This window comes from Eutrema salsugineum, unplaced genomic scaffold (assembly GCF_000478725.1).
Source record: "Eutrema salsugineum unplaced genomic scaffold, Eutsalg1_0 scaffold_14, whole genome shotgun sequence".
Taxonomy (NCBI): domain Eukaryota; kingdom Viridiplantae; phylum Streptophyta; class Magnoliopsida; order Brassicales; family Brassicaceae; genus Eutrema; species Eutrema salsugineum.
Window position 1 is genome coordinate 813992 of NW_006256877.1, and position 6000 is coordinate 819991.

At 42.6% G+C, this 6000-nt stretch overlaps 1 non-coding gene across 1 annotated transcript; it reads right to left on the reverse strand.

Annotated features, from left to right (window-relative positions):
- Positions 1-3939: 3939 nt before the first annotated feature.
- Positions 3940-4046, reverse strand: LOC112088621. The gene has a single exon (XR_002900567.1). It is a non-coding gene; the product is annotated as a small nucleolar RNA R71 (small nucleolar RNA).
- Between the last annotated feature and the right edge of the window lie 1954 nt (positions 4047-6000).

A 6000-nucleotide genomic window follows, 5' to 3' on the forward strand; every position in this document is an offset into this window, starting at 1 on the left:
AACATTTTGGTCGAGGTTTCCGACCAGCCGGTACGAGATTTGGCCGAGAAATTCCTCCAAGCGGTTTTCACCATTTTTGACCCTTTTCTTCACCGTTTTCTTTCCTGTTCCTCTTCTTAGGCTCCAATTGGTCTCCAAGGCTTCTGATAAGGACTTCAAAACATGCAAAACTCTTTGGGACCTAATGCAAGCCCTAAGTCCTATTTTGACGCGTAAAGACTCAATTTACATGAGAAAACACATGATGAGGACTCTATAATGCAATCTAAATGATGTATAATATAGACATATCAATTACCATGATGAAAAAGGCATAAACCCTTAAGTTAGCTCTTTCAGGGATTTCATCAAACATCTTGTGGGTGGAGAAATGCCTAAGTTCTAGATCAAGCTTATAATGAGAGATCTAGCATTAAGAGCAGCTAACTAAGGAAATAAAATGCGAATCTAGACCCTAAACATCACAAATCAAACATCTAAGCACCCTAATCTACACACCTAGAAGCTTAAAAGATGACTACTCACTAATCATGAAGAACACATCTAATCTTTTGCAAGAGATGATGTTAATCATGATTAGAAGCAGAAATGAGATGATGAGATGATAAGAAACAGACTTAGATTGATTAAATTCTTCAGATATATCTTAACAAACTCGTTTTTTAACAAAAGGGGAAAGAAAATTAGAGAGAAACTAAGATAGAAGATAAGATGTTGATATGTTCATAATTTGCATCATTTAGGTTGCAAAATTCATTCCAAATCATGTTTTATTCCATGCATTTTAGGTCCTTAGGGTTTGGTTTAGAACTTCGGAGATGCATTAGATCCCAATGAGTCTTTGCATGTTTTGAGTGTTTATCAGGTGTATTTGGAGCTGAAAAGATGAATCCAGGAGGTGGAATGGTGATCAAGGCTTGAAAAACGGTGAAATTGGGTCTTTGGAGGTTATCGGCCATTCTCGCGCACCAGGAAGGTTTTTCTCGGCCAAAACGCGTACCGCGGGTTGATTTTATCGGCCATTCTCACGTACCGCGAGTGGATTGTATCGGCCAAAATCTCCGGGTGCAGACACGTTTCCGAAATCGCCTGTCCGGGGAACCTTCCGGTTCGATTCAGTTGGCCGGTGCTTCATCAAAGTTGGAGACGATTGGATCACGGTTCCATAGCAAGTGGAATCATGGAATTCGGACGCGTGAGCAGAAAGTTAAGCTCGTCGGAAGAAACCCCTGTCTCGCTGCTGTTTTGGACCAAGCTTATGAGCTCTGAAGAATGCGAAGGACGGTGCACTTCCAGGCCAATTAAGTTTCCGGGGCCTTCATGAGAATCAGAGAAATTTGAGTGCTATTTCCAGAACGTCCGAGATCATTCAATTCGGAGCTATGAGCAGGAAGATACGGTCTCCGGAATGGACACATGTCTAGACGCCTCTCTCTGATCGTGTAAATGCACTGCGAAGATGAGCCCTCCAGGAAGTCTTCCACTTCCCAAGCACCGAAGCTTCCTTCACCAAAGTTGTAGATATATGAGTTCTATATCCTCTGCAACCGGAATCACTCAATTCGGACACGTATCTCAGAAGTTACACTCTCCGGAATGCGAAGTGGTCCAAACAGCCCTGAATGATGCGAGCTAAGTGAAACATGCCGCGATGGAATGCCACGGTCCACACTTGGCCGTGGCACTTAATTGCAATCCTTCGGCGATTGACACGATCTTCATGCCACGGTCTACACTTGACCGTGGCAAAGAAACATTTGGCTGGGAAGGACTTTACAAGCATTCGGCACTTGACACGGTTTGAATGCCACGGTCTAGGACTTGACCGTGACAACTTTTACACACCTTCGGCGATTGACACGGTCTGAGGGCCACGGTCTAGGGCTTGACCGTGGCAACTTTTCTCAAACTTTCGGAGTTTGACACGACCACTTGCCACGGGTTTTGGACAAGACTTGCTAGACTGTGGCACCAAGATTCATCCAAGAACACGAAGATACAAGACTTTGCCACGACCACTTGCCACGGGCTGACCAGAACTTGCTAGACCGTGGCAAACCCCTTCTTTACCCACAAAGGCCGGGTCAGTACCCGGTTTGTTCCGGGTTGACCCGGTTCGTCCAAGGCATCTATATATAGTTTTTAGACCTAATTTGGAAAGAACCTTTTATCCATTTTTAGTCTCTTTTCCCTTTTTGTGAAAGACCACTTGTTACACTTTGCTTTTGAGCTTAATATCGATTTGAAGAGTCTTTTTTTATCTTGTTTTATCATTTCTTATCATCAAATCACACTTCTAATCATGATTAACAACACATCTTGCAAAGGATCTAGTGTGTTGATCATGATTAGTGAGTAATCTCATATTAAGGTCTTAGATATGTAGATTAGGGTGCTTAAGTTGTAGATTAGTGAGCTTAGGGGTTAGATCATGCATATTCCATTCTCTACAACCTGTTCTCTATGCTAGATCCATACAAATCATATGTGGTCTAGATTCTGGGCATTTCATGCACTAAAAGTGTTTGATGAAATGCATGAACCAAGGTTGTTAGAGGTTTAAGTGTTATTCATCATGGGAATGATTGTCTATATGGTTAAATGACAGATTAAACTGATTCTTAATGCTTGTTAACTCATGTTTCACTGATGATGATTGGGTTAGAAACTGTTTTAGCATTGGAGTTAATACCTTCATGAGAGGATTACCTTAATTAAAGATGTTTATGTTGAATGGTTTGCTTGATCATATGATTCATCAGCTCATTAGTTTATCACTAAAGGCACTCTAATCCACTATCATGTCTAAGACCTTTCTCATCATCATTCATACATTCTCATCATTTGTCATCGTTTAGTTCTTGTTTACTCATTTCATTAGTCTTTAATCCTGTTTAAGTTTGTAGTTGTATTTAGATAATCAAAACTACTCTTGTTTGCTTGAATTAAGAACCTGATCAGATAGTTTAGTGTCTAACACCACATCTGGAATGATAAACCCCTTGTACTACAAGACATGGGATTGATAACCTCTATAAAGAGCCTTGAAAACTCTTAGTTATCAATTGGCGCTGTTGCCAAATTGTGGTTTGTTTAGCATTAAGCTCTGATCTGTTCTTGAGATCAAGTGCTTACTTTCTTGTTTTTTACTGATTACTTTCAAGTTCTGTTTGTGATTTCAGGTGTATGAACACCAGGTCCAGATCAAGAAGCTGTGGTCCACCTTTCCCTCCCAACGACAACATTAATCTTTTGGTACCAAGGAGGAGAAGGGACAGACGTGGAAGACAGATTGATCAGGCTGATATGGAAGAACAAAGAGAGCACGTGGTGGATATAGAACAACCGGTTCAGGAGCAACAGGCTCAGGGTAATGGAGCTGGTAATGGAGTTGGTCAAGGGTTAAATCAGGGTAATGTTCATCAGGTACAGGTGCATCACCAACAAGCTTATGTCCACCAGGGACAAGCTCAAGCTCATCAACAGAGGCATCAGGCCAATGTACAGCAAAGACAACAGGTGCACCACCAACATCAGCCCTTCCAACACCAGCAAAGGAGATATGAGCAACCCCAAGTATATGTTGGAGAGAATGACAGGGCCAATGCTCATCAGTATGGAGCTGGAATTCAGGCACCACCTGTGCAAAACAACAACTTTGAAGTGAAGGCATCCTTGTTGAATATGGTCCAGAACTCAAAGTTCCATGGATTAGAAATGGAAGATCCCTTGGAACACTTGGATCAATTTGATAAGGTGTGTGACCTGACTAAGATTAATGGAGTTTCAGAAGACAGCTTCAAGCTAAGACTATTTCCATTCAGTCTTGGTGACAAAGCTCACCAATGGGAAAAGAATCTTCCAAGGGGCTCCATTCAAACCTGGAGGCAATGCAAGCAAGCTTTCCTATCTAAGTTCTTCTCCACCTCCAGAACTGCAAAACTGAGGAACCAAATCTCTAGCTTCACTCAGCACAGCAATGAGAGTTTTGGTGAAGCATATGAGAGATTCAGGAGCTACACAAACCAATGCCCACACCATGGGTTTAGTGAGGCTTCCCTTCTCAGCACAGTTTATAGAGGAGCTGTTCCCAAGATTAGAAACCAGCTGGATACTGCTTCCAATGGGAACTTTCTGGGAAAGGAGATACATGCTGCTTTAGAGCTAGTGGAGAACTTAGCACTGAGCAATGATACTTATGGTGAAGACTATGACAGATCAAATAGGTCTGAAGGTTCAAGCTCAGAACAGAGGCTCACTAGGGAAGTTAAGGAGTTGAGAAGTGAATAGGACAAGCTGAAATTCACCACTCAGAAGCCAATGCATTTTGTTGGAGAGTATGAGGAACCTTCTCAAATCTTTGAGAACATAAGTGAAGAAGGTCTTACCCAGGAGGAGCTAAACTACATTGGGAATTAGAGGTTCCAGAGATATCAGTATGGTAATGCCAATCCAAACCTTTCTTACAGGAACACCAATGTAGCTAACCCACAAGACCAGGTATATCCTAATTCTCAAACTCCACAGAACTTTGTCCCCAAGAACAACTTTCAAGGATCTTTTCAACCAAAGAATCAGTTTGCTCAGAATCAAGGTTTTGGTCAGCAACAGCAACCTTTTCAAGGTCCTAGTTTCAGTACACAGCAGCAAAAGGCACCACCAGGGTTTGGTCCACCACAGTTTCAACAGCAGGGGCCGGTTCAACAACAGTTTCAGCCACCAATGGTTCAGCAGCAGCCACAGATGGGTTCAGATATGGTTGGTATTCTGCAACAACTACTTCAGGGTCAACAGATATTTGCAAGTCAGAATGCAGCCATGCAGCAGGAAATCAAGGAACTGAAGCAGAACCAGGCCTCAAGCTCAAGGAACCAAGGTCACCTACCTGGAAAACCAGAACCCAACCCCAAGGAATATGCTAAGGCCATTACACTGAGGAGTGGAAAGGAGTTACCTGGTATTGAGAACAACAATGTGATCATTGAGGACAATTATCAAACTGAGGGGGAGGCAGCCTTAAAAGATGATCAAGTTGCTGAGAGACCAAGGACAGAAAAGGGTAAAGAGGTAGCAAAGGAACCAGAACCAGAGAAGAAATATGTGTCACCACCTCCATACCAACCCAAGCTCCCATTTCCAGGGAGATTTAAGAAGCAACTAGTGGACAAGGCAAGAGCTGTATTTGAGAAGGCACTCAATGAGACACCACTCACTATGCCTCTCATTGATGCATTCTTAATGATGCCATTCTGAACAAGACAAAAGAGCTTCAAGGCATGGTGGTACTAAGTCATGAATGCAGTGCTATCATTCAGAAGAAGTCCATTCCAAGGAAGTTAACTGATCCAAGGAGTTTCACACTCCCTTGTGCCATTGGACCTCTTCTATTCTCTGGATGTCTTTGTGATCTAGGGGCATCAGTCAGCTTGATGCCATTCTCCATAGCAAAGAAGCTGGGCTTTAGAGTCTTCAAACCTGCAAGGATCTCTCTTATCCTTGCAGATAGATCAGTTAGATTGCCTGTTGGTATGTTGGAAAATCTACCTGTCAAGATTGGTGGTTTTGAGGTTCCAACAGATTTTGTTGTGCTGGAAATAGATGAAGAACCAGTAGATGCTCTTATCTTGGGCAGGCCATTCTTAGCCACTGCAGGAGCTATTATTGATGTGAGAGGTGGGATAATAGAGCTTCAACTTGGGTCTGAAAAGCTCAAGTTTGATGTGAATGAGATGATGAAGAAACCCACCATTGAAGGTCAATGTTTCTATGTGGAGACAATGGATCAGTTGGCTGATGAGTTGCTTGAGGAGCTGAACACTGAGGATCCTCTTCAAGCTGCTCTAACTCAAGAACAAGGAGACAATGGGCTCTTAGCTGAAGCAAGTGAAGGGTACAAGTTGTATTTGGACAATGCTAGAGAGCTAGGTCCTGAGACAAGGTTTTTGGAGCTGGAACAAAGTAGCTCTGAGGTTTTTGCTATCAAAGGATCAGACACCAGCC